This window comes from Corvus kubaryi, unplaced genomic scaffold, assembly GCF_017639235.1.
Source record: "Corvus kubaryi isolate FWS band 111438036 unplaced genomic scaffold, C.kubaryi_AGA036_p1.0 37394, whole genome shotgun sequence".
Classification (NCBI taxonomy): Eukaryota; Metazoa; Chordata; class Aves; order Passeriformes; family Corvidae; genus Corvus; species Corvus kubaryi.
Window position 1 is genome coordinate 5,681,880 of NW_024581133.1, and position 17,592 is coordinate 5,699,471.

Genomic DNA, 17,592 nt, shown 5'->3' on the forward strand with positions numbered 1-17,592 from the left:
TTACAGTGAAACCTGGTGTTTTCACAACTGTTCCTTCAGACAGCCCACGAGGGAAATGTTTGGCTCTTCCTGCAGCAGCAAGACCACTTTTTTTTTTCAACTATTATTTTTGGCAGGCAAAGACAGAAGCATTCAATTTCTGCCCACGAGGGAAAAATTGTAAAACTTGGTCCCAACTGGGAGTTCCCATATTGCCTGGTGAGGAGTCTCTTACTTCATTCACAGCTTCAACCATGCAGCTTTTCAGTATCTCCAACAGATTTTGCCTTCTGAGTTTGGGCTTTTTTTAAGTTATTCTTTTGTTTCATTTTGTTTGGGTTTTTTTTCCCTAAGGGACTTTTTTCTCCCCTGTGGAAGTTAGAGGCGTGTGCTCTCCTCATGTGGGCGAGCACAAAAACGTACTTTGGTCATAGCCAAATGCACCCTTCCTCCCAAAAGTCAACATGTCCCACCCCCAATCCAGCATACACCCACTTTCTCACCAGCAGCCTCCCGGTGTGACACCCCACCCTACCCTGTGCACACACACGCACCCCCCACTCCAACCCACCATTCTTCTGCCTTCTCCTGCTCTTGTCCAACAGGAATTTGCACTCTTTCCTGCAAATGCTGCACTGGCTATTCATTCCTGCTGCTTTCTGTGGTCCCAAACCAGGCCTCACCTCACCCCTCATCAAACACAGCTCCCTTGTCTTTCTCAGCATTAGAATAATAAACCAGCAGCTGATTGTTTGCCACATGAGTTTTGGACACGCACTCTGATGGATAAGGTTCCCTTTTATTATTGATTTAAGGCATCTATGTGATAAAGACATTTTGAAATTAATTAAAAATGCAATAAAGAAAAAGAAAAACACAGTTTGACCAACTTCCCTTGGAGTCACCCTGTTCTGCCCCTTCCCAATACCTGTTGCTCTTTGCCTATCCAAAATGAGGTGGTTTCAGGAGTATACAGCAGCTTGTGGAGCATCTAATGGGCTGGGAATAAAACCCCACCAAAATAAACAGCTTCTGAGGAGGCTGTCAGGCCACAGGCACTTGCCCCAGACTGGACTGCATCCCGTGTGGGAAGTGGACAATGGAAGGATTGGATCCGCTTGGGGCTCCCTGTGACCTTTTCAAGCTCCATAAAACCCTTCACAGATTACCCTTTAGAAAGCAGGGAAGGCAAGCAGATCCCTGCATGCCCTCTGGGCAGAGGGAAGGGAGAGGTCCTGGCCTTCCCCCAGGTTGCAGTAAGAGCCAGATGAAAGGTTAACAACAAGATGTAATCACGAGGTAAAAGCACAGGGCAGGAATGGGACAAATTATTTCCTGTTGAATTGTGGCTTCTGTTATTCCCAGAGAAAAGCAGCAGGTATTCAGGAGCTTCTCATTAGCCAGCATGTTTTCCATTAGGCTTTCTATTAACATTTTGTGACCGTAATAAACACCTACATAATTAACACACAAAAACAGGAGCCCATTCCAGGCTAATAGGAGTTGCCAGACCAAGCTGGGAATAGCATAGGCAGGGCAGTTCCTGTCTGGAACATTCTGCTTGCAAAGGAATTGCTCTTTCCATCCACCTAGGACAATTCCCTCGCAAAGAGTTAACTTCTAATACTTCAGTCCTCCTGCCTCAGTCTAGGAGGAAATCTACCTCTGCTTTGCAGCTGGAAAAAAATAGTGAGAGAACAGAATAGAAATTGCCCCTGGAGAGATTCAGGACACTCCAGTATTCCCTAGTCCTTTGGCATAGCTCTGAGGAGCTTTTCCCTGCTGAAAACTGACAGGGAAAGAAGTCCCTTAGGAGCACATGCATGATCCCAGACAGTGGATAAGCCCCAGGAGCTCATTCAAAGTCCCCACGGAAAGAAGATGGAACCTACTACAACCTGGGCTTTTTATAACCATGAAGCACAGCAGCACTTCGTGTCCACTGAGAACAGATGAGTTATGGGGAAAATAGACACAGAGGCAAAACATGGTTTTCCCAATGCCAAGTTACGAGCTTTCCATGCCTTACCCATCCTGCTAAGGACATGAAGAACATTTCTGAGCATGGTATTCACAGTGAGAGCTCACAGATAGCTCTGGCTCCTCCCCAGCCCTTGCCCTGCTCCCCACCCATTGCCAAAAGTACCCCTGCCAGGCCTGTGCCCAGGAGATTGAGGACAGGTCATTTTGACTGGGCTACCTGTCCCCCCCTCCTCATTTCAGACTCCTGCTGCTAAGAATTTGTGTGCCCTTTATCGTAGCTCTGAAATACTGAGAGACACTTCGGAATTCAATTAGTCAAACAGTTGCCACAGCAACAAAAACATATAAACTTAAATGATTTATGCTCACAGACACCACTTCAAATAGGAATAAATTTAATACAGCAGCTGGGAATGAAATGCATTGTACAATAAGAAAATTGTATTTTTTCTCTCCCCGATGATAGGCCTCAAGGTCTTAATGCAATATAGATGAAAAAAGATATTTGGGCAGAAGGAAGCAGAATATGTTGTGCTGTATTTACAAGGCCTGCTTGGAGAGTACAACACGTAATGAGCATGTACATCTAATCACAGAGTTGTGATGCTGTTTGCAGACAGACACAGATCAAAGATTGCAGCTACCAAGTTGACTGCTTGGTTTCACTTTCTTTCTTTGTCTCTCCTTCATCTCAAACCTTTCCTGTTGGCCTCCTCCCAGGTGAAAACCAAATCTACCCTCATTCCAGCAGCTTCCCCACCACCTACAGTGCCAGGTCCCCACCTGGTAAAGTGAGATTGTGCTTTTTTCTAGAAGAAAAAAAATTACTTTAATTCCAACATAGTCCTGGGACTCAGAGCAGAAATTAATTCCAAAAAATATGCAGGAAATCTTTTCCCCTGCAAGAACATTGCAAAAGCTTGCAAGAAAATCTAGAATAATCATTCAAGAGATGGTCACCTGCAGTATTTTGCCTACAAAAGACTGAAAAGTGAATGCCACACTTCCTACAGTTCTCCTTTGACTCTGAGATTCCCTGGAGAGAGCTACAGGTACATGGGATATGAGATCACAGAGAAGATAATGCATGTGCAGACCTCTGGCATTAGCACAGTTTCAGTGCATCCTTAGTCCAGCGCATACAGATGTGTCATTTTCCAACCAGCAAAGGTTTCATGAATGAAAGTGAGGTAGGGGCTTAGAGGAGCCTTATGGTTATTTTCCAGTAAAGAGAAATTGGCCAGAGGTTGTGCAGAAACTGCCTCCTTCCTCTCTAAAGGCACAGCAGCTGGTTTAACTCAGAACTGTGGAAAGTTGTGTGCTTGTAGCTCATCTGCCTCTTTGTTGAGGTGCCAAAGCCAGCTGTCTTGGCAGTGCCTGGGCCAGAAACAGCCAAGCAGTGCCTAGACTGCAAAAAAAAGTGGAGATCCAACCACTGGCTCTTCATTTCCCCTAGGCAGAAGTTAGCCTGTCATGCAAGGAGGCATTTTGGAAGTCGTCACCTGCCTCCACAAAGCCTGATCAGCGTGGCCAACCACTCCTATCAATGGGATCTGAGGCTGCCAACACCCTTGGAGGGCTCAACACTATGAGCAATTGCAGGAGATCTCACATCTGACCTGCTCCACTAGACAGCATTTATGGTGGGAATAAGAGCTTTATTTCCTGTCCAGATCGTGCTCATAACACCTTCTCATGCACTTCACAAGAACTCAAACAGGACGAACCTCACGCACTTCGGGGCCCTTTGTGCAAAGGCAACCTCAACACTGCAGATCCAAGTGCAAGAGGGAAAAGCCAGAAAAGTGCCTTTGAGACAAACCCAATACTTTGGTCTAAGTTCAAACAAACGAAACCACAGGCTGCAGCTCTAACAGAACTTACTGGCTCCTCAGTGTAAAGAATTACTGGGGTGAGTTTTCGCGGGTTGTTTTAGGCAGGAGGTCAAGAGCGCTGCTCATTATTAGAGTTGGCAGGTGGGGTAGAGAGTTCAGGATGCTTTGGGTGCAAATTGAGATCAACACCTGCAATTCACTTTGGCAGTTTCGGAAAGGAAAGCACACAGATGCACAACAAGAACTAAACAAAGCTAATAATGAAATCATATTTATGTAGGCAGGAAGGAAGCTCAATTGCCAGGAGAGTACTAAAGTCTACAAGTGTAAATACATACCAAATAAGTCAGCTTGATGAGATGCCAAGTTTGTTCAGCAGAGTATGGCACTTCACTTGTGAAGTGTTCCTGCAGGAGGGAACCCAGGAAAACGTCAAAAAGGTCATTGGGTGAAATGTGTGGCTCCACCAGGAAACTGTGCGAACAAGCTCATGTCAGTAGATTCAGCGTTGTCTTGCAAAGCACCTGTTGGTTCTGTCACATTGAAGCACAAGCATTTCACTCCTGAGCTGATCTAGAGCTCGCTGCTCTCTCCACGTGGTAAAGAAGAAAACACCACAGTTTATGGGTCAGATGTGCTGAGTTTGCCCCCTTGAAGGTTCTGGATTTCAAGTACAAAATTGGAGGCAAAAGTAGTGACATCCTGAGGGATACAGTGGGGCAAGCGTGTGAGGATTTGTAGGACTTGTATGGCCAATATTTGACAATGAAGTATCCAAGGCAATAAAGGAAACAAGCATCTTTACCACATCTCTGAGCCTCACTCTCAGACCAGACTATTCACATATTCTGAGTCAAGAGGGGAAAAAAACCTACAAAACAAGGACAAACAATGCAAAGTATCTCTGGAGATGTTTAGAGTGGAAATCAGAGACATCACAACATTTAGATCCTGGATCAATCTTCCACAGACGTTGCAAAAGGCAAAATCCTAAACAGCTGAAAGGTGGAGCTGAGCCAAAAGTATCCAACCTGTGACAGCAAAAGTCTTGGCTTGGCTGGGAAATCCCCTTCATCTCCCTTTCCCTATGAAGGTAACATCTGTTCTTCTCTTCGCCTGCTGCATTGCTCTTTGGTATGATGGCACAGAGAACAGCAGGCTGGTGTGTCCATCCTCGCTCCATTCCTTCCGGATTAGGGGATGCAGCAGTTCAGCAACCAGCTCCCCAAGCCACAAACTACATTCATCATCATCTTTACACGCCTGTGCACAGCTGGCTCTCCTGATGATAATGTGTTCTACAGTTTCCCTTGCTGGCGTGGCTTATGTTAATACTCCATTAACATTGCTAATCAGAGACAGACTTCTGGCAGCATCTCCAGGGGATGAGCAAATGTTGTCCTATGCCTTTCAGTTTAGGAGATCAGACTTTCAGATGAAATCCATTCCCAACATCTCTGATTTCAGCAATTAAATGGAGCTGCAGCATGTGGGAGCTGTTCAATGCTGGATGCATGTGGTTCCCACTGCTCCAAAATAAGACCTTTTAAACTTCCTTTTATGCCAGTCCTCAGATATGTGACATTTGGAACTTTTATTCACTTGGGAAATCAAAGACTGCTGGAAAGATGAGATGGATTCAAATCAAAGATAAAAGGTACAGAGGTCCTGAAGGTCTAACAGTGCATGCTCCCAGTTCAGCTTACTCCATCCAGAAATCTATACTTTAGTTTGATCTATTCCTTCTCACATTTCAGGAAGACTTCCAAATCCGCTTTAGCTTTACAAAAGGAGTCTACTTTTATTTGGATTAAGTAGAGTCAGGCACTGTGATACATTTGGTCTCAAGAAAATATCTGGAAGTTCTACTTGCATTGGTAAAAGGAAGGCAACTCCTTATTAATGCAATTTTCAAGTCACCTCAGATTTTAGGTGCACTGCCATTCTCTACAGGATTCAAAAAGTCTATAAAATTAACACTTGTCAAACAAAGCCTACACTGTGGAAATAAACTTATTTCCAATGAAAATATCATAAATGAGGCAGAACGAAACACAACTATTGAAAGGAGGTAGAAAACCTTTATCCTCCCCAAGTCCTTCAGCCACAAGATACAGCTGAGCAGGAGGATGATGCAGTTGGACCAGTGAAAGAGTGAGTCTGCTCAGCAAATTTATGCTCTCATTCAAACAGATGCATCAATCCAGTCAAAATTAGGTCAAGCTCCTTCTCTACTTTTCCCTTTCCTCTCCTCTCTTAGTATCCCTATTAGCACCTCATGCCTTGTTGCCTGAACTGGGAGGCCCTTCCATCACGGGAAGCGATGCCTGCTGGTGCTTCTCAGTGATACAGACACGAGGAAGAACAGCACAGTTTTAACAAGCAGCTGCAGACCAGTTACATCTGACAACAAAGCCAGAGCTTGCCTTTCCCCAAAAAACCCCAATTCAATTTACAGAAATAAAAGGAGAACTCACAAACAAACAGTGCACATCAGTACCTAAAGGATGAAGTGGTATATGACTCACAGCCATTTGGAAAGGCTTCTCCAAAGCCCTAGGGAGCTCACCAGATCCTATTTAGATACACAGCTCAGACATGCAGTAGAGTCAGGGTTTATTTCAAACACCTCAGGAGTGTGGCTTCTATGCCCACTCACTTTAAAGGTCTGAATTCCAAATTCAGTTAACGATGCACCACATTCACTGAAGATGGGGAAAACTGTGGGCATCCATGCAAGGTCCATGGCACATGGATATGACCTTCAGTCGCTGGTTGGAAGTGATTTCTAATGCATCAGCTCATTGCTATAATGATGTGCTTTGGAGCCATTAATTAACTCGCTGCTCTCTGAGGAAATTCTCGTTTCCTCCATCATTCATATCTGCTTGAAAGAGCTGCAGACCTGCAAAAGCTACATGTGAAAGCCTGAGATGTGTGTGGGATGTAGCCGAGCAGACCGTGGGCAGGTGCTATGAAAACTTCCTCATACAGTGAGTGCTTCAGTGCATCTCCATCACGTCCCACAGCACCAGAATGATGCTGCCACAGCAGCTCTGCCTGTCCCCAGAATCACTGCTACTGGGACATCCCAAATCTCAGTTCTATGCTCTTTAGCTCTCCAGCCTCACGTTCTACCTTAGGGGAAAATGCCAATTAATGGAAAATGAATAAAAATATAGTGAAAATATTTGCTTATTTCTCCTTGGCATAAATTGCCATCTCTCTCCTATTTATTCATTATTCAAATGTTTTCACAAGGCTGATTATGGATTTTTACCTTCTTGGACTAGAGCTTGTTTGCAAGTAGTTGAATACATGTTCTCCATATTCAGTGCCAGAGCATGAATGAAGAGCCAGTCCACAGATATTTCAACCCTCTCCTGGCTGGATGAGGCTTTGCTGCCTTGGCTGAGGATTCAGACCTAAAAAGTAAAGATGATATGTGCCTCCTGTGCTGTTCTACAATATTAACTATTCTGCAGTTCACTTCTGTTTTGTTTCAGCAGCTACCCTCACTGAATCACCAGAGAGCAAAATTGCTTCCAAATAATAACCAGCTACAGGGAGGGTTGTTTGGAGAGGGAAAGAGCAGAGTTTGACTCTAGATTTACATAAATCTCAACTCACACTTTTCAGCTGCCAAGCAAAATGTTCAGACACCTCTTTCTTCAGAGCCAGCACCTTGGGAACCCACCTTCTCACCCTGATCTCCTCTTCCTCTCTTTACAGAAGAAACACCCTCCCTTATGTAACACAGAGATCACTTTTGAAAAGACGTTCAGCTCAGGAAGGCAATTTTTCCAGGTTAGGACAGCAACGAATGGATTTTAGGCCAACTCAGGTCCCAAACACCCCATCTAATATTGTGGGGCTGCTGCAGGTTAGTACTTCTGAAACCCATAATAGGCTGGTCCTGTCAAAGCATATAACATCTCTGGCTCTGACTAACATCACTGCACGCTCCAGAGCAGCTCTATCCAGCGGAGAGAATGTACATTTGTAAGATTTCCACTGCGCTTGTCTCTCTTTTGCGCACACAAACGAATCTTAAAGTACAGATTAATATTTAAACAACCAGGACTACAAATATCTTCCAACCTTCCTGGGCAAGAAAGCTCTTGTATGGAAAAACAGAGTGGGGAAAATGCACAGAGGGGAAAAAAACCTCTTTTCAAGTGGGAATTTACTTTTCATTTCTGCTCCCTTTGATATAACCAGGATTAACTGCATTTCATCCCTTTCTAAAGGACACGTTGGGTCTCCAGCTGGTTTTCCACTATCAATCCCTGGAGAACAAAGCTTAGGAAGTTTAATGAGTTTGGGAATCACATCTTCGCTTTTAATTAATTTGAAATGAATGCATGCTAATGACAGCACCACAGCAAGATTGCCAAAACTTTCCCCATCCGCATAAGGAAGTGGTGAACACCAAAGAGCTTGGGACAACACCAACAGCTTTAACCCTTGCTTGCTGCAACCACAGCCAAAACCTTTGGGTGGAATAGGTTCTGAAGGGTTCAGTGGTTTTGTCTCCTTGTACACCATGGAGACATCCTGACTACCTCCACTCCAAGCAGAGAAGCCCAGTCCATCTGGCCATCAGAGTTTTTGCAAGGAGGGTGGCAGTTAGAAACGCGTCTTGCTGGGTTCAGACTGTGAGGAGCAGAACTGCTGTTTCCCTGTTCAGAGTCACACTTGCAGCTCCTCCTCTTAGCTTTACATGAGTTATAAAACTACAAATGCACTTCAAGTCCCTCATGTGGGAAAAAATGACAGAAAACAGCCTGGTGAACTTATTTTCCTACCGTTATTCTCACTCATGGGTGGCATTACCAGTGGCATCATAGAAGGAAGGTTATTTGTAGATTTTTGAAGGCAGAGAGTGGGATCAGGTTGAAACAATGAGTGTTAGGTTGCTCCTAGTGCTGACAAGGTGAGCTGTGGCAGGAATGGGTATTGGGCCAGGGGTGCTGGAAATCTGTGTATGGAACTGGAGGCTGTTAAATCTGAGAACAGCTAACTCTAATTTTGGCAGAGAGCTCACAGGGGTTGGGGAAACCATTGTGCGGAGACCACAACCCCAGCTCTCAGGAGTAATAAAAGCTCAGCTCAAACTGTGATGCAGACATGGTTGAGGGGAAGGGCAAGCTGAAAAGTAGACTGGATTTGCTGATCTTACAAGAAGATTTGTTTATGGTCTCTCCTGGTAAATGGAAAATGAAACAGGGAGCCAGACAGGTCTGTCCTGGAAATTAAGCCAAATGAGAAGAGAATATAATATGAGAGGAAGAATTTGTACCCATCAATATATGTTAAGGGTCTTCAGAAGAGACCTTAAGGACATCATAGAGGGCAAGGAATGAGTTTAAACAGAGCAGCTCCCAGTGTCCCATTTCACTGGGAGCCAATCATCCATCACAGCTCTGGTTGGTTTCTCTCGTTCTGAACCTACAGCTTTGCAGGAATTAGGCTCAGGACATCTATCCTACCAGTGTCTCCTTGCTTCCCTGAAGAGCTTCTGCCTCCAGTCTCCTCCTCCAGGTCCCCAGTTTGTTCATCTTCTCAGTGCCAGTGTAAATACAAAATATTCCTTGCTGTCCTACAGAGGAAGGCCGCCAAAATGACAAGGTTCAGCATGGGAACATAGGTCAACAGAGATAAAGATGACCACAGATAGGAAGGAGGAGAACTAGTTCATTAAACAAGCTTTGATACCCACCTGCTCTGGGCCCTGTGTCTTTTACGTAGTGGAGGAGCCAGATACTTGCAGATATAGGCCCACACAGTTTGTAAATAAACATTTAAAAAGACCATGCCCAGAGGAGGCTTTTGTTCAGTTAAGACCTAAGGCATTAACGTCAGCCTGGCTGTGATCTGAATCTGTTTGTGCAGGTAACCATGCTGCACTCTGAGGTTAACATTAGAGTGCCTTTACAGATGAAGAAAGCAATTACCTCATTTAAATTAAACAAAGATTCCTAAAGCCGCTGTAGTGCAATGCTTTCCCTTCTGTAACTGAGCACCAGCATATTTACATGGGGGCTTTTGTGGTTGGGCATAAGTCACTTGCAAGATATTTTTACTGCTTGCAGGAAATCTATGAAAAGGGAAGACGCAGAATGTCTTGGAATGCAAAGTACCGAGCTGGATTTTAACCACTACACAACAGCAAATGGGTTATGCTTGGCTTTTTTACTATTCAGCTGGTAGCAATAAAACAGTGCTTGGCTTACTCCTTTACAGAGCCAAGTTCTTTATCTTGAAAGAACAATAGTGAAAAAAGGCCTGTAGAGGAAGGAGGCAGCCTTCTGAAAAGTCCCCTTAAGACTTCCTCGGAGCTGAACACAGAAGGCTTAACTCCTACGCCTCCAGCCCCCCCGGCACAGCTCCCCCGGTTCCTCAGTGCACCCAGGGTGGGAAAAGCTACAGCTCAGCCTTGTCTCTGGTGAGGGAGATAAGCAGGAACACACCACTCACAGCTCCACATCTTAGGGGACAGGGAGACAACTTTAGCTGCCTCTCAAGGCGGTGCTCACCCATAAAGTGCAGAGGAAAAGCTCTTCCAGGTGATCAGGGTGTGCAGCTTCGCCTCTGCATTCCGGGAGCTCTCCCTGACGCCTGCACAAGTACCTGGCTGCGTCGCTGGCAGCACAGGTATCTGGAAGGATGATGTTCACCCAGAGGCTCCTAATCGTAGCATCCACTTAAGGCAGAGAAGAGACAGGCCTCAACAGCAATGAATAGAAAAGGCTCCTTAAGTAAGACTGATGGTCACAGACAGATCCTCTGGTGCTCTGCTCCGCCAGCTCCCAGATCCGCATCAGCACCACATACATTATACGGTCGTCTCACTTCTTGGCCAGGGACACAGCCACGGTTCAGTGTTTTAATTAGCCCATTCCAGGCTGTCTTGGCCATAAAGGCTCGCAGAGAGAAAGATAAACATTATGCAGAAATCATGTTAATTTATAAAATATTCAATTAAAGAAAACAAACAGCATAAACTAAGATTGTCAGAGCGAGGTGACAGGGAAACCATCCTGCTGGGAGGCAGCTGCCTCTGGCCTTGGGCAGGCAAATATGTTGCTCCTCTGCACTTCTTGCACCAGAAGGGGCCAGGGAGAACAGGACCACCTGGGAGGCGATGTTATAGAGTATGTCCTGCAGCAAGTGGTTTTGACAGCTCAGCCCAGGGCCCCTTCACCCCTTCAGGGATCAAAACACTTGCCTTCCTCTCATATGTTCTTCAAAGCAAGGAGAGGCACAGTCCATCCCAGGTTCATTAATGTGCAGCGAAATTCTGTTTCTTTAAAACCCAGTCCCACCGTTTGCAGTTCAGGTATCTGTAAACTGCTGAAGAGTAAAGCTGACTTTCAAGGGCCTCTCTTGCACTCACACCGAACTGTGACCCTTGAACCATGCTGAGGAAGGACTATTTTCTAATAGGATGTGTGAAATGAGAGAGAGGATGCTGGGAATGAGAGCAGCAGCGTGTTCTGCCCCCAGGGTTGGGCACACAGCTGCGGAAGCAGCAACTACATTCATGGCTTGATCTCATAAAGGAAATGAGGAGTGGAGAAAATCACTGCATTTAGGGCTGGAAAGGTCCATTTGCTGTCTCTCCTAGCCCAACAGTGACAGATCCCTCCCCATGTGCTTTGTACTGTGTGTAATGACCCAAGCAACCAGGGCTTCTAGTTACTCTCTCAGGAACAACTCTACAGCTTCTGGAATCTCCATGACAGAAAAGCTTAAGAGGCACAGCCTGGGTTTACCTCAGTTAACAAAATGGAGTGGAAAGCAGGTTTGAGGCTAAATATTGCCTCTAGCCAGTGCTGCATGTCTAGAGTACTTGGGCCAGGTTTGTATCAGACCTCCCACCATTAGTGCTCCAGCCGAGTCCTTCTTGCCAGGTTGCACCCAGCTGAGAGCTCAGCAGCCATGCCATGGGGACTGGCCTTCCCTCCTGCCAGAGTCCCTCTTCATGTGCCTCAGGGCAGCGACAAAAACACGAGCAGAGACCTGCCTGTGCCCCTGGCCCTTGGCATTGCTCCTGCACCTTTTCCCAGTCTTTTTCCTGCAGGGCCATTGTTGCTTTCAGAGAGAGGAAGGAGGCAGTGACCCTGTGAGTGTTACAAACGATTAAGTCTCTCTCTGGGAAGTGGAGAGACAGGACTGCTCTGGCATCAATAAGTTGCAGGTTGTGTCTCTATCTGAGATTGTCATTACCTCCAATGGGAGCTCTGATTTTTTTCTCAGAACTCATTTCTCTTTGTACACAGTTGCCTCTCCTCTTCAAGGCAGCTTTTCCTGGGAGCTCTAGCCTCAAAGGTTCCTTTTTCTTCATGTGTGAATTACAGATGTCACAAACACCTCTGACATGGTGCAGGATTCCTCATTCAAATGCAGACTAGCTGAGGGGGAAAACAAGTCTTTAGATCTATAGCATCCCCTGGGGATACCAGCATAGGACACACGCGTGCCAGTGATAAGCCAAACTAGACACTGGATGTCACCAGCACTCCACTGGAAACACAGAGGAGGGAGCAGGTATCTGGCAGTAAAAACCTTCACTCTTAAAGCAAGCACTCTGGTTAGCTAAAGGAAAGGTTGGCTTGGCATGAATTAACAAGGATCATGTAACATGCTCTAGAACCAGAACAAATCCAGCAAAAGACATCCAGGTGAGGAGGTGAATGAAAGGATGGAAGGAAAGTGCTATCCTAGCTTGGAAGGAAAAGCAAGACCAAGGAGGATGTAGGTCTCCCAGATAGCCACCAGCCCACAGATTTTAACTGTCAAGGAAAGCAGGTGGTGGGATGGAGAAGACTGCTCCTTCCCTGGCAAATCCTGAACACCAACATGCCTTAAGGCCCTGCATGTCTGTACAAATGAGAAATACCTGCCACCTAAATGGACATCTCCCAGTGAAGAGTGACTTCCAATGCACATGAGCACCTGGAATTCTGTGCTCACAGAATCCTTTCACTTCCTTTCACCTGATCGAACACTCCTCTGCCCCAAGGCCCTGTGAGAGTGTAAGAGAAGAGCAACCTTGACAAGATCTCAACCTGGCTGCTCTTCAAGCCCCAGCATGGGAGAAGAGGAGGAGAAGACTTTGGGCAAAGCCCCAACTCTCTCTCAACCAGACCTTTGCTCTGAGAGACACAGAGAGGAAAAAAAGGTGCTTGAGGAGGAGAGGGGTTGCTAAACACGTAGCCTGTGTATACCAGACCAGCTGTTCAATCCACAGCAACACATTCAAACGATGCCTGATGCTTTCTGGAAGGGTCCCCACCTCACAGACACGTTGCACAGCTGATCTGCAGAAATGACTGGGATTAGAGCGTGTGCAGCACCTTGAGTAGACATGACCCATGCTGGGCTTCCAGACATGTGGAGCTCCTGGACAGATACAAATCATGGATCTCCCTGTCAGTCTGCAGGCAGATTCCCCTGAGAGAGCTTAATGTCCCAAAATGCTGTGTAGAAACAGGGATTCACACTTTTCTGTGTACACTGACAATATTTCCCTCTGGATAGAAAGAGCACAACTGGATGGAAAGAAGAAGCTCAACTGCCTGTCATAGGACTCAGCCCTGCCAACAATTCCAGAGTGGAGTCCCTCAAGAGTGGGCTGTGTTTTGGCACAAAAAGGTGGGATTTTGACCCACACCTCCCTCCCAGCTCTGCAGCAAGGATTTGGGTGGAGGCTATGAAATACGATGGAAAACTTGGGACGATGATGGCTTTATTCCAGTTTGGGAACTGAAGGCTCTCACCACACTTTTCCTAGCATTAAGGGCTCCTACCTGGCTGCATAATTATGTTTCTGTGCCTGAGCTGCTGTGTTTATTCCTTGTTTTAAATCTCCTCTGTTTAATACCTGGCTTTGCTGGAGCACCAAGGGAGACAGGCACTTGAACCGACTGTCACCCTGCTTTCTCTCTCCATAAACAAAAGCATGGGAGTGCTTAACTGACCTTCTAAATACAGAGGCTTCAAATTAAATTATAACATTGCTGATAATCAGCAGACCAGGGATTAAACTGATTGGGGCCCTGCCAGACCAGATTTAGCTTTCATTAAGTTTTGCTCACAAATCAGACTTACCCATACCCTCGCTCTTGAAGTTATAATGGGCACAAATGCACAGAGGGAGAGCAAAAACCAAAGTACTTTACTGTTTAGAATTCTAATCCTTTCAAGGTCTGGAAATACCTGGGTCCAGCTACCACGTCGCCTATCCACATCTGCCGTCAGAAGTAAAAACCTGAAAGCAAGTCATTTACGTGAGGGCTTAAGAGGGATGCAGAGAAACCACAAGAGCAGGGATGTAATCACTAGCACAGGGAAAGTCTGAAAGGAGCTTGTCGATCCCTATGAAATAGAGCAAGAGGCTTATATAATTTTTTTATTTCCTTGTGTGTGTAAATTTCCTAAACAGCTGACCTAAATGAGGTCTTACCATGATCAGATAGCCTGGGACAACAGAGTAATCCCTCTAATAGGATTACAGGCTGTGCTAAAGGAGACTTCAGGCTTCTCTGCTCTGCATTGTAATATGTACACACATACACATGCACACATGGATCTGGTACCTGTAAACCCAGTGTTTTCCCCATTCATCCCCTTCATTACCCAGGCCTTCTCACCCCACTGCTTGTTTTCTCCACAGTTGCTGCAAAGTAGTCACCCATATTGGATTGAAAAAGGAGGAGGGAGTAAGTCAAAGAGCTGAAATCATAACACTGGACAGATGGACATGTGGGGAAATTGGCAACCAAAAAGTCTAGTTTCACTAGAATTCAGGGGTATTTCCTGATGCCAGTCAGCCTTTCCAGTGCTGTTCAGCAAGACTGCATAAAAATCTCTGCCACTGAGATTTAGAGTCAACACAAAAGCTGGTGAAGAAGCACAGAGCAATTCAGCAGGAGGTTCCATGGAGCTTTGCAGATCTCCTGGTATGCTGGATCTGTCCAAACCAAACACCTTAATGGATGTAAACACAGAGTTATGTGCAAACAAAGCAGGAAGATCTATGTCCCAGCTGTGGGTGGAAAGCTGCAGGGAAGTGTGAGGGAGTCTCTGTGCCGTGAGAACAAGAAAGCAAAGCACACATACAAAAAGCAGTTATTTCCTAATAAAGAAGTAACTGACTGTGAGCTCCCAGAGATGGTTGTAGTCAGTAGTGTCTAGTACAGCCTTTAGTCACATGCAAAGGGGTGGAGGATGTGCCTTGTAACTTCAGACTGCCCAAGTGAAGCCAATGCTGGTGTGCTGATAACAGCGCTCACAAATACATTTTTCAAAGGTTGCTAAGAAGCACTTAGAGATGGTGCTGGAGAGAATTACAAAAACCACCAGATACAGTGGGGAAAATGCCTTGCTGCAAGGGACTAAGAGGAGCTCAATTTGCTTTATCAAGAAGATAGTTATGGGGGATAGCAACTTCCAGCAGGAAAGATCTCAAATATTAGAGAGGTATCTGCTCACACACGGAAAGGCGTAGTGAGAACCAATGGCAGCTGAAAGATGAAGGCAGATGAACCCAAATGGGAAATCAAACATGCATTTGCAATAATGAGGAATAGGAAGGAATTATACATTTTCTCTCTCTCTCTTTCTCCCCCCCCCCTTTTTTTTTTAATGCCTTTAAATTAAAACTTGGAAGACGCTTGGAATTATCCCTGGGAGGCATCTTTCAGCCAAACACGTTCCTGCAATCGATGCAGGAGAAAGGAAATAAAAGGCCCTGCCCAGCAGTACTTCAGAGAGCAGCCTCAGCCAGGTGGAGGTCTGTGAACCTGTCTCTGCTGCAGGATGACTCCATCCTCCCTGCCTTTCCTGGGGTTACTGGGAACAGCTCATCCACCAGGCAAAAAGATCCCAACTAAACACCCTGCTGGAACAAATGTATCCCCCTGTGCTTGTGCAGGGACAGACACAGAGCAGCGCAGCCCTTTTGGAAGGTCCATCTCTTTTGGACACAGAGAGAGACCATGATCCTCTACACACACCAGCTCCCATGGCTGTGGCTTGGAGCAGCAGTCCCAGGCCTGCTCCCAGTCCTGAAGGAGCACTGAGGTGACATCACTTCACAGTGCTGAAGGCATACTTGAAGACCTGGTTCAGTTCACAGTACAGTGCTCCTGGTTTGGGCTCTCCCTGGCAGGACACGTGCCAGTCTTCCAAGAATTCGTGCTCATCAGCCATGTCATCTGCACAGGGCCCTCTGGCAGCTCCCAGAAAACACCACCTCACCCAGGGAGGGTGCCCTGAGTTCCTCCACCTGTTACCAACCTGCCAGAAGTGCTTTTTCAGAGAGGCTGATTTTTACTTTAGTTACTTATTTTTAAAGAGAAAATTGGTGAAAAGCACCAAAACAGATACTGCATCTCTTTCAGCGTCCTGGGCATCACTTGCCAGGAACCAAAACAAGATCTCACAGCAAGGCAAAGGGCTGGCAAATGAGAAGTTAATCCCTAAGCCATCAGGAAAGGGAAAGAGGTTTGAAAGATTTAGAAGTGACTTGTTGCTTGACCTGGAAAGAAGCTGCTGGAGCCCTGGGTCAGCAGCTCCCCTGGATCTGTGATTGAGTAGGTGACATAATACAGATGACTGTGACTGAAAATTAATTGATGTTACATCCCTTATAAATCTGGACTACCTGGCCAAAACATAATGCTCTCAGAGTGACTGAGAGCTGCTGAAATATTTATAAGAATGAGATATTACTTTGGCTTAGCTGGAGCAGAGGATTAATTTCATCACTCCCTCCTTTCTCCTCCCTTCTCCTAAAAATATGAAAGCTGCTTCAAAAGGAGGAAGCAAAACTTTTCCATATCCACTTTAACAAAATGTTATTTTGAAATTAGAATGAATTTCACCTTTTGGGAGTATGTAATCCCTGTGGGACATATATATATATATCCCACCCAGCCTCATCAGTGCTGCACTATAAAACTTAACCACAGGTTGGTATGCCTCATCTCCCTCACAGAACTGTACAGCTGCCCTCCCCCAGCAGCAGGACCATCCTAATGGAACTGCTTTTGAAGGGGAAGACTACAGGAAGGCCTGGGGTCCCTTTTCAGGTGCTGCAATAAGCCATTAAACACACTCATGTGGTTGAGGTTGCTCTAAATACTATCACATACACAACAGTGAAATCTCGTCCCTGATGCTGAGCCATGCTTTGGGAAGTGGAAATGGAGCAAGAGGAGATTCATCACTGCCAAGAGAAGAAAGCACTGCTGGAGCCCTGTCCTTTCCACAGCCCATCTGCTGGGTGAACCAAGGGTCTAAAAAGATGAGAAGATCACAGAAATCCCTGTGGGGCTCCAGGCCTTTCTTGTACAGAGCTTCATGGTGGGGGGACAGCAGGGGAGAGGCCAGGAGAGCTGCGGTGCTAACCAACCCAAGGAGGAGGAAATGAGAGGGAGAGAGGAAATGAGGAGAGAAGAAAACAGGTGCGGTGGTGAATGAAGAAAATCCAGGTGGGAGCAGGAGACTTAATCCACCTTAACCCACGTCTCCCTGAGCTGGTCCCCACTTCATGTGCCTCTGCACAACAGACCTAAAGTCTCCATCCCTCACTGTGCATCCCATGCTGAGCAGCACCCACTCCCTCACACAAGCCATGCTTCTCTCTGGTTTCAGCACTAGTAATGAAAATATCTGTACATGGTATTATTTATAAGATGTTTTATTTTTATATTCACGTTGAAAAAGGAGTTTCAGCAGCTGTTTTCCTGTTACCCTGCTCTGCCCAGCACTGTACACGTGGGGA